This window comes from Anabrus simplex, chromosome 7, assembly GCF_040414725.1.
Source record: "Anabrus simplex isolate iqAnaSimp1 chromosome 7, ASM4041472v1, whole genome shotgun sequence".
Lineage (NCBI taxonomy): Eukaryota > Metazoa > Arthropoda > Insecta > Orthoptera > Tettigoniidae > Anabrus > Anabrus simplex.
The window spans coordinates 137,174,136-137,186,507 of record NC_090271.1 but is presented as its reverse complement, the minus strand read 5'-3'; the positions used below and the strand labels follow the sequence as shown (position 1 = coordinate 137,186,507).

The window sequence follows — 12,372 nt, the reverse complement described above, 5'->3', positions numbered from 1 at the left end:
TGTTAGTTGGATTAGGAAGTATTTAACCAGTGATAATCAAATCTTACGTTCGTAATGTTGTCAATGTTGAATGAAAACAGGTTAACCTAGCTTAAATACAGATAAGATACGACATTGTAGTTAATATTAGGCCTACATTAGGGCATGATACTGCGAAGTCAAGTTGAAATAAGATCACACACAGGTTATAGCAACGTCTTAGGAAGACATGATGATCATTAATGGAATCTGAAAAAAATTGAGAACAGAATGGGATAATTAAGTGAATGAATAATGATTATATAGTAATATTCGTCAAATTGTGTTTGAGTCATCAGTCCATAGACTGGTTTGATGCAGCTCTCCATGTCACCCGATCCTGTGCTAACCTTTTCATTTCTACGTAACTATTGCATCCTACATCTGATCTAATCTGCTTGTCATATTCATACCTTGGTCTACCCCTACCGTTCTTACCACCTACACTTCCTTCAAAAACCAACTGAACAAGTCCTAGGTGTCTTAAGATGTGTCCTATCATTCTATCTCTCCGTCTCGTCAAATTTAGCCAAATTGATCTCCTCTCACCAATTCGATTCAGTATCTCTTCATTCGTGATTCGATCTATCCATCTCACCTTCAGCATTCGTCTGTAACACCACATTTCAAAAGCTTCTATTCTCTTTCTTTCGGAGCTAGTTATCGTCCATGTTTCACTTCCATACAATGCCACGCTCCACACAAAAGTCTTCAAAAACATACACAAAAGTCTTCAAAAACATCTTTCTAATTCCGATATGAATGTTTGAAGTGAGCAAATTTCTTTTCTTAAGAAAGCTCTTCCTTGCTTGTGCTAGTCTGCATTTTATGTCCTCCTTACTTCTGCCATCATTAGTTATTTTACTACCCAAGTAACAATATTCTACTTCCTTTAAGACTTCATTTCCTAATCTAATATTTCCTACATCACCTGCCTTCGTTCGACTGCACTCCATTACTTTTGTTTTGGACTTATTTATTTTCATCTTGTACTCCTTACCCAAGACTTCATCCATACCCTTCAGCAACTTCTCGAGATCTTCTGCAGTCTCAGATAAAATAACAATATCATCAGCAAATCTCAAGGTTTTGATTTCCTCCCCTTGGACTGTGATTCCCTTTCCAAATTTCTCTTTGATTTCCTTTACTGCCTGTTCTATAAAAACACTGAAAAGGAGGGGGGACAAACTGCAGCCTTGCCTCACTGCTTTCTGGATTGCTGCTTCTTTATCAAAGCCCTCGATTCTTATCACTGCAGACTGATTTTTATACAGATTGTAGATAATTCTTCATTCTCGGTATCTGATCCCTATCATCTTCAGAATCAATAAATAGCTCGGTCCAATCAACATTATTGAATGCCTTTTTCCAGTTATACGAATGCCATGTACGTGGGCTTGTCCTTCTTGATTCGATCCTCTAAGATCAGACCTACAGTAAAGTCAGGATTGCTTCACGTGTTCCTACATTTCTTCTAAAGCCAAATTGATCTTCTCCCAACTCAGCTTCAACTTGTTTTTCCATTCTTCTGTAAATAATACGTGTTAAATTTTGCAGGCATGAGATACTAAACTAATGGTGCAGTAGTTTTCAGACCTGTCAGCACCAGCTTTCTTGGGAATAGGTATAACAACATTCTGCCGAAAATCGGATGAGACTTCTCCTGTCTCATACATCTTACACACTAAATGAAATAACCTTGCCATGCTGGTTTCTCCTAAGGCAGTCAGTAATTCAGAGGGAATGTCATCAATTCCAGGTGCCTTGTTCCTATTTAGGTCGCTCACAGCTCTGTCAAACTGTGACCTCAAAATTGGGTCTCCCATTTCATCAACATCAACAGCCTCTTCATGTTCCAGAACCAAATTATCTACATCTTTACCTTGATACAACTGTTGGATATGCTCCTGCCATCTTTCTGCTTTGTCTTCTTTCCCTAGAAGTGGCTTTCCATCTGAGCTCTTAATATTCATACACCTAGATTTCCTTTCTCCAAAGGTTTCCTTGATTTTCCTGTATGCAGCATCTACCTTTCCCAGGACCATACAGCCTTCGACATCCTGCACTTCTCTTTCAGCCATTTTCCTTAGCTACCTTGCACTTTCTATCCACTTGATTCTTTAATCGCCTGTATTCTTTTTTGCCCTCTTCATTTCTAGCATTCTCGTATTTTCGTCGTTCATCAATCAGGTCTAGTATCTCCTGAGTTATCCCTGAGTTATCCACTGATTCTTAGTTGATCTTTTCTTCCTTCCTAACATTTCTTCAGCAGCCCTACTGACTTCATTTTTCATGACTATCCACTCTTCCTCTATAGTGTTTCCTTCAGCCTTTTCATTTAGTCCTTGTGCAACATGTTCCTTGAAACAATCCTTCACACTCTTTTCTTTCAACTTGACTAGATCCCATCTTTTTGCATTCTTTCCTTTCTTCAATTTCTTCAGCTTCAGATGACATTTCATGACCAACAAGTTGTGGTCAGAGTCCATGTCTGCTTCTGGGAAAGTTTTGCAATCCAACACCTGGTTTCTGAATCTCTGCCTAATCATAATGATGTCTATTTGATACCTTCCAGTGTCTCCAGGTCTCGTCCACACATACAGCAGTCGTTTGTGGTGTTTGAACCAAGTACTGGCAAGGACTAAATTATGATCAGTGCAGAATTCAACCAGCCGACTTCCTCTTTCGTTCCTTTGTCCCAATCCAAATTCTCCTACTGTACTACCTTCTCTTCCTTGGCCTACCACTGCATTCCAGTCTCCCATCACAATTAGATTCTCGTCACCTTTTACATATTGTATTAGATCTTCTATCTCCTCATATATTCTTTTGATTTCTTTATCATCCGCTGAACTAGTAGGCATATAGACCTGCATTGGTGGGCATTGGTTTGGTGTCTATCTTGACGACAATAATTCTTTCACTATGCTGGTTGTAGTAGCTTACCCGCTGCCCTATTTTCTTATTCATTATTAACACGTTGGGTGCCACGTGCCGCCATATGGCGTCACGCCATCTCAAATTTGAAGACCACCGTTCTTGAAATCAGAGTTGGCGTGATGCCATATGGCGGCACAGTTGAGTTTCAGGCGATGCACCATAGATAATCAGCTGTGACATCTATGCACGTAAAATTGGTACTACGTGAAAGGGCGAACTTCAGGGTCTATTCCACTTACGTATTTTTACTCTATGCCACCATGTGGCGCCACAGTATTCTTCCGAAGCCACTGACTGGCCAGTGGTCATTGTCACAGGTGAAAGCGCGCCAGGCATTGTTAATTCCTCGTTTACGTACGTATTATCACTCAGTTTATATAGTTGTGCAAAAATATAACAAATGGAAGATATTGGTAATAATCTTACGAGGGAATACATACATGTGTTACACTCTGATTCGGTTGAAATTTGGTAGGAATATTCGTGGGAGGCAGTAGAATGCTAAGGTGAAAACTGCATGTACCCAGCGCAAGTTTAAACGCCAAAATTGAACAAATAAATAGTCATAAAATTAGAAGTGCCGCGGGAGTATTGGGGTGTGGCGGAGAGGTAGGGAGGAGCGAAGCAGCGGACGTGAACCAACCAGGCTGCGTCGAGCTGCGCTAGCAGCCAGGTAGCGTATAGTTAGCGCGCTCCCCTTAACTTCCCGATTAGATGTGCAAAACGTAAATATGAAAATAGCACATGAAACAAGTGTACAAAGGACGATGTTAGAACAACGATGCCAATAAGGTTTGAAAAATTACGAGTAACAAGAACTCGGGCGTGCCGAGACGCATATTTTCATTGTTTAGAGTTATCAGAAAACTGTTCACAACAATATGTAATGTAATATAAGTACTTGTTTTGCATTTTACTAGGTTTTCATAAATATTGCGTTAATTTGAATTAGCGAATAAATATCCCGTATTTGAAATTCGTATTACACATTCCATGACAAAAAATTCTGTGACGCCATATGGCGTCACGCTATATTTTATCTTTCCTAAAAAAAAATTGATGTGACACCATATGGCGTCACACATGACCATGGTATGGTGAGATAAAATTTACTTAGTACATCATATAAATACATCCCAAGATTATATAAACAGACTACAACGTGTACAATTGCTTTGGCACCAGCGGAATGCAATTCAAAAACATGCCTGGCACCAGTGGAATAGTGTGCTACAATCGGCTCGGCACTCAACGTGTTAAACCAACTCCTGCATTTCCCCTTTTTGATTTTGTGTTGATAATTCGGTAGTCGCCTGACCAAAAATCTTGTTCTTCCTGCCAACGTATTTCACTTATACCAACCACATCTAACTTTAGCCTATCCATCTCCCTTTTCAGATTCTCTAACCTACCACAACGATTCAAGCTTCTAACATTCCACGCTCTGGCTCGCAGAATGTCACTATCCATTTTCCTGATGATCGCCCCCTCTCGTGTAGTCCCCACCCGGAAATCCAAATGGGAGACTAGTTTACCTCCGGAATATTTTACCCGGGAGGAAGGCATCATCAGTACATCATTCATACAGAGAGAGCTGCATGTCCTCGGGAGGTAGTTACGGCTGTAGTTTCCCGTTGCTTTCAGCCGTGTAGCAGTATCAACACAGCTAAGCCATGTTGAGTATTATTACAAGGCCGTATCAGTCAGTCATCTAGACTGCCGCCCTTGCAACTACCAAAAGGCTGCTACCCCCCTTTCGATGAACCATTCGTTAGTCTGGTCTCTCAACAGATACTCATCCGATATGGTTGCACCTGCGGCTCGGCTATCTGCATCATCGGGACACACAAGCCTCCCCACCGCGGCAAGGTCACATGGTTTATGAATTTCATTTTCCGTATTGACATTTACCAATCTTCATAAAAGGAAAGAAAAATTCCACCTAATCAATACATTATTTTTCTTGTAAAGTATTACAATCTAGGACCGGTTTCGACCCTTCATGGGTCATCCTCAGCTATATCAGAATCACATTTGCATTTCTATCTTATACCTCTGAAAGACCTTCATAATGTATTGTTTCATAATTTTCAGTGAAAACTTATCTAAAAAACTTTCAAATTTCTAAGCATTGTGTTAAAATTAAAAATTAAAATTACAAAACTTTGTCTATTATATACATGCCCTTGGGCTGACAGAATGCATCCTTGGGTTGATTAAGCATCTATCTTAGGTATTGCTTATTCTGTTGAATCGAAACCCTTTATACTTATGTACAATCGTGAATAGACTATCAGTAAAATTTGATAAATAAAGCTTACGTGATAATTATATTAAAATATCATGTTACATCTTTATACCTTATTGCTGGAGTGATATTATTTTAGGCAAAATATAAATGCGTGTTGACCTCTAAAAAATATTTTTACATAAACACACTATTGTACTTTAAAATCTAATCATTGTACTTTAAAGTCTAAAATACTTATTGCTTGGATCTTGCGTTGTTATGTGGTAAAATATTATAACAATTTGTCTTATATAACATCAGATATTGATAATGTTTAAATATGCCGTGTATGGTTGGCTTTTAAACCTAATGAACTGACATTTAATCATTAGGTTTAAAAGCCAACCATACACGGCATATTTAAACATTATCAATATCTGATGTTATATAAGACAAATTGTTATAATATTTTACCACATAACAACGCAAGATCCAAGCAATAAGTATTTTAGACTTTAAAGTACAATGATTAGATTTTAAAGTACAATAGTGTGTTTATGTAAAAATATTTTTTAGAGGTCAACACGCATTTATATTTTGCCTAAAATAATATCACTCCAGCAATAAGGTATAAAGATGTAACATGATATTTTAATATAATTATCACGTAAGCTTTATTTATCAAATTTTACTGATAGTCTATTCACGATTGTACATAAGTATAAAGGGTTTCGATTCAACAGAATAAGCAATACCTAAGATAGATGCTTAATCAACCCAAGGATGCATTCTGTCAGCCCAAGGGCATGTATATAATAGACAAAGTTTTGTAATTTTAATTTTTAATTTTAACACAATGCTTAGAAATTTGAAAGTTTTTTAGATAAGTTTTCACTGAAAATTATGAAACAATACATTATGAAGGTCTTTCAGAGGTATAAGATAGAAATGCAAATGTGATTCTGATATAGCTGAGGATGACCCATGAAGGGTCGAAACCGGTCCTAGATTGTAATACTTTACAAGAAAAATAATGTATTGATTAGGTGGAATTTTTCTTTCCTTTTATGAAGACAGGTCACATGGTTCGCAGAGGAAGATTCTTCAAATATATGGTAATATTATCTGTAATTGAAGGTTGATAGTGACTGATAGAGTCTTCTTACAAGTCAGATTTCAGATTACTCAATACCTATAGAGCGTTCCAACCTTAAATTGCAGTACAGCAGTAATGGGATAATTCCGTCTCTTTCCTTCTCCCATGTTTTGCGGGTAGCGCTGTCCTACTCTAATGCAGCGGGTTTGCCAAATATCCGTAAATCAGAATGTTATCGGTTAAAATGGATGAATATCGTGTTATGTACAGAATTTCAAGGCGCATTTGATGCCGTTAACAAAAAAAAATGTAAAAAAAATAATTTAGGGTGAAAATGGTAATATAATGGAAAGTTTCGCCAAATGCAAAATCTTCATTGCATAGAACTTATCATGTCATAACTCTTATTTTATATTCATTATTTTCCTAATTTTTTCACTGCTGGTAAAGAAGCATTTCAGCTCGATGTAGGTAAGTTTATTTTTAAATTTAAATGATAACAAAATGCAGTATATGCGTTTATTTTCAGTCATGTTCAGGGAATTTTATGTGCAGGCACGAAAAAGTCAGTCTCTGGCCAGCGTCTTTCCTATTGAATTTGCGTGGGGGGTCAAAGCGAGGCAAATGGTCTTCAGATATGGAAGTTATTTTTAAAATAATCCCGAAGTTCTTATCTTGCTTAGTTCTTAATTTGTGACAGGAAGAATATCTCCTTGGATTTTGGTTTCGCGCGTGACTCGGCTGTCTGGTTGGCTGGCTGGCTGAAGTACCGGTAGTGATCTCCCAAACATGCGCTTTTAACATTTCCAGACAGTCGCATTCAGTGCAGTACCCATTTCGTCAGTAGTATGTATAATAGTGATTAAATACATATCAGTGACATTTGTACAATTCTTGAGGGAAAGTGTATTTCGTTTGTGTGGTTCGTGAGTTCGTGCTCGTGCGTGGGGATCTAATTTCGAAGAAAAAGTGCAGAAGGATCATGGCGTGGTTAAAGCAAAGCAAACGGTCTTCGAATATGGAAGTTATTTTTAAATCATACCTCGAGTCCTTATCTCGTTATCTCTTAATTTATGACAGGGAGAACGTCTCGTTTGTTTACGTTTCACGAGTGACTCGACTGGCTGGTCTTTTAAATATACTGACAGCCGTGTGCAGTGGTGTTCATTTAATCAGTATTATAAGATTCATTAAATAAAGATCGGTGATATATATATCAATAATATTTTATAGTGTGTGGCCTCCGAAGAGGCCGAGTTCAGGTCTTTCGAGTTGACGCCGCATAGGCGACCTTCGCTGGGGCCCTACCTGTGATGAATTCTAATTCTGAAGACGGCACACACACCCAGCCCCCGAGCCACTGGAATTAACCAACGAAGGTTAAAATCCCCGACCCGGCCGGGAATCGAACCCGAGGCCCTCTGGAGCAAAGGCCAGCACGCTAACCATTTAGCCATGGATCCGGACATGATCAGTGATAAATGTATAGTTCTTGAGGACAAGTGGATTGTGTTTGTTGTGTTTGTGTAGTCCGTGTAGTTGTCAGTTCGTGCTCGTGCAGGGTGTTCTTAGTTCGAAGAAAAAGTGCAGAAGGATGTACAATGGATCGTCAAATTAAAAAGAAACGTTCCGTAGGTAAGGGGAAAAGAACGCAATATTATAACGAGTATCCTGGATTATTTTTAAGCAGCGCAATCAGTGAAACAGCTAAAGCTACAAGTTGTTCCGAAAGAACAATCTATGTTATAAGGAAGGAACACACACATGGTCCTTAGCGAACTCCCGCAAAAAAGAGAAGGACGGCAGAAAAATGCAAGGAAAACTAAATATGATGAAATTATGCGAAGTGGAGTGCGTCGGGTCGTTCACTCTCTCTTATTTGCTAACATACCACCGACATTGAACGTGATTTTGAGTCAGGTAAATGGAGAAGATTCTTTGCCACGATTTTCCAAAACTACGTTGTATCGCTTCTTGCATGATATAGGGGTAATAAAGCAGCTTTCATTGAAACCGATGAAATGATTAATCGGAGACACAGATATCTCCGGGAGATAAAACGTTTGAGGGCACAAAATAAAGCTATAATTTACACAGATTAATCGTGGGTAAATATTGGGCAGACAGTGACAAAAGAATGGAAGGATAGGGCAGTGAAAAGTGCACGCCAGGCGCCATTGAAGGGGTGAGTTCGGGACTTACGCCACCGAAAAGCCGAGGACCGTGAGGACCCGTCTACGCGGGTAATGAACATGGCTTTGTTTCAAATGCTGAACTAACATTTTTATGCCATAAAAACATAAGACAATTGGGCAAATTACGTGAACGAAGTAAAGAAAAAGAAAAATGCGGTTTGTGGAAAGCAGACGAATTACAGGACGATGTCGGTGATGAAAAGTTTTTAATACGACCTTCTTCATCGTCCGGATCATCCTCAAGTTCATTTCCCGAACCCAGTTCATCCAAAGCGGGAACATCAGGCCTTGCAGTAATGATAGAAGGTGTACGTCCAATGTCTGAGAGCAACGCCAGTGCCTAAAAATATTAATGTATGAATGAAGGAACTTAAAATTACAAAATGACAAAGGAAAAATGTGGAACTGTGACGCCCTGTTTGAGTCACACTCGAGCGTGATCTCCATGAGTCGATTTCGCAACAGCGCGCTCCATCTACGCTGTACTGCAATTTAAGGTTGGAACGCTCTATAGAAGAATTTAATTGAATAGTTATCAGATGTGAATGATAGCATGATGACAGATCGCGTGTAATTCGTCAAATTAAAATGGATTATTAGCCTTAGTGTAATGTAAAGTGAGACATGAGATGTGTAATATGAAATTGATGTTATTTATGTGAAGAACGGTCGAATATTATGAAGAGTAATGATGGTGGTGATTACTGTTTCGTCGAGAGTGAAGAAATAGATAGTTTTATCGACAGTGTTAGGTCAATTGATGCAATTTCAAGGTAGAAGATAGTTATGCTTGGTTCTCTTATGCATGTTAGTTCTTCAGCAATCCACATATAGTACCGAATACGATCTATATAACGAGTATATGTTAACAAATACCTGTAGATCATCAAAAATAAATCCACATAGGGAGGATAACACAAATGTAGCCTATGTTAGTACAAATTTCTAACCACAAATATTTTCATTCAAACAAGAAAAGTTCGGCAGCTTATTTGGTTACATTGAATGATATCACTGGTAATATTATCTGTAATTGAAGGTTGACAGTGACTGATAGAGTCTTCTTACAAGTCAGATTACTCAATACCTAGAAGAATTTCATTGAATAGTTATCAGATGTGAATGATAGCATGATGACAGATCGTGTGTAATTAATGTGTTGGCACTTAAATTAATTTTTGAAATTAATATTTATTTTTAATGAACAACTTGAGTAAATGACTGTAATGATATTTCAATTATTCTATTTTAGAATGAAGTGATGACTTAATGAATTATCTTTTCTCCCATATAAAGTGAATAACGACAAGAACTTTGAAATGATTGAGAAAATATTTTATTTTATCACAATTAACGAACAATTATGCTGATAGTGGAATTTGGACAGCTAGTGACAAGTGACACTAACTTACTGTGAACTGATTAGGTGATATGTATGTAAATCAAATGAAAATTTTAAGAAATCATATTATATAAGATAGATGAAAGAAAGAAACGTGATTTATTTTTATAGTTGATTCCACCCTAAAGAATCTGCATCGTAGACATTTTCCAGTTCCCAGTCAAAACTTGTATATATTTTGTTCTTTTCAATTTAATTAAAGGCCTCTTTTCTCTTTTAAAACATTTTGAATGATAGATGAACTTCGAAGTCAGTTATTTATTTATTTATTTATTTATTTATTTACAGAGTTTACGCCCACATTGGAGCACTTAAATCAGACTGCAACAAATTTGTCTTCCTTTTCTTCTCCCAAAAGTCTTGAGTCTGGTTGACCTGGCTGCCCTCTCCGCATCCGTCATAACATATTGTTTCCTCTGTACAGTGGTCAGAGGAAGCCTGATGCATTTATTCTTCAAAATACTTTTCTCGCCTCTGTTTTCTATGGTTTGCATGGTAACATTCAACTCCTCCAAATCACTTTGGACTTCTTTAAAAAAATTGTTTTTTGATTTATTATTCCAAAAGTAATTAAATAATTGTTTTAAAACTCTGTTATCACTTAGTCGAAATATATGACAAAAAAAGGCAATTCTTCTTTTTCTCATCGTGTCTGTGATGGACTCACTTTCCCGGTAGATAACCTCATTCGGCAACAATCTCCACTGTCCATCCACCTGATGTTTCTTGTTTATGATCGTCCTGAGTATCCTTCGATCAACTCGTTGTAAGCGTTCTGTTGTTGTTAATAATAATTAGATTTCTTTTTTTTACTTGAGATCAGATTATTTCATTTACTTTTCAAGATTTTCTATTTATTTAATACAACAGTATTAGAAAAACTTATTCACCCTTTCAATGACTTATTAGATTGAGTATCTAGTCTTAAGTAATCATAGGTTAAGAATTCATGAAAATTTACACAGAAACGAACCGGATCGTGAACTGGAGACGTCCAATGCGTAGGTTATGTTTATTCAACCGTATAACCCGATGGTCGCTCTCGATATCGAACTCATGACCCGAATTCAACAACAATTGGAAACTGATTATACATTGAGCTAGTCTGGATCTAATTGCGACTTGACCTGGACGCGAGAACGGCGCAACGTCAAGGTCATGGTGTCCTGGAGGGGGGGAGCAGCAGTGATATTACAGTATGTTGATGTGCTTGCTACTTTACGTCCATATCCCTATCACATGTTTTTCAGTAATTATTTTATAACAATTCCTCTTTTGAAGGAGTTGAATTCAAGGGGAGTAAAAGGCACAGGAGTCATAAGAGACAATCATATCTCCAAGTGTCCAATGAAAAAAAAAAAAAGGACAAGGTACCCATGAGTTCAAAATCATAGCCAACAACAAAAGTGTTATTGCAAAACAGAACAATAAAAATGTACTGCTGGTAGCATCAAATGCAGCATCCATTTTCCCTATACAACGAAAAACATTATCCAGAGAACAAAAGTAGAAGATTGTGTTACAACCTCATCTAATTCAAGTTACTAATTTTTTTTTTTTTTTTTTTTTTTTTTTTGCTAGTGGCTTTACATCGCACCGACACAGACAGGTCTTATGGTGACAACGGGATAGGAAAGGCCTAGGAGTTGGAAGGAAGCAGCCGTAGCCTTAATTAAGGTACAGCCCCAGCATTTGCCTGGTGTGAAAATTGGAAATCACAGAAAACCATTTTCATGGTTGCCGACAGTGGGATTTGAACACACTATCTCTCGGATGCAATCTCACAGCCGCGCGCCCCTAACCGCACGGCCAACTCGCCCAGTAGTTAATAATCTGACATAGGAGGTAAAGGTAAAGAAAATCAAAACCTCAACCCCTATAAAGTTTCCTTTGTATGTTTAGTCATCAGCCCGAAGACTGGTTAGATCCTCAACAGTTCCACCATGAGCTGTCATAAATGGCCTAGGCATCACTGAAGAGGCATAGTAGGGAAATGAGGAATGAGGTAGTTTCCCATTGCTTTCCTCACTGAGCCAGAAGTTGCTATTACATATCAGTCTGCCAAGTGCAATGAAATGCATGCACCAACCGACCCTATGAGCAACAGTTTCACACCATTCATAGCAGAGACTGGCTGCGTAAGGAATGGCATTACTAGCATCGCTCATACCTTAGTCACTTTCATATTGTCAAAGCCAAGGATAAGACAGACAGATAAATGAAAACAACAAAATTGCTCTAGCCAATACCAGAAGACTTAGTGCAGTGTAAACACTAGGTCCCGCCAGCAAAGGCATAAAGTTTCCATTTGAGAAAAAATAAATAGTATTTCCCACTCATCTGCCAATGTATTGATGAATATGAACAAAATGCTCAACAACTACACAAACGAAAACCTGAATTTCCAAAGAAGGGTAGCAATAAATCCGCTTGAATCTAGGATGAGATTAACACCTCCAAAGCGTTGCCGATCACTGTTCTGCAACATATC

At 37.9% G+C, this 12,372-nt stretch overlaps 1 protein-coding gene across 1 annotated transcript in view; it reads right to left on the bottom strand.

Annotated features, from left to right (window-relative positions):
* The window catches only part of Cul3 (cullin 3), a 332,171-nt gene that overhangs the window by 230,256 nt on the left and 89,543 nt on the right, over nucleotides 1-12,372 (bottom strand). The gene's annotated exons all lie outside the window — the stretch shown is intronic.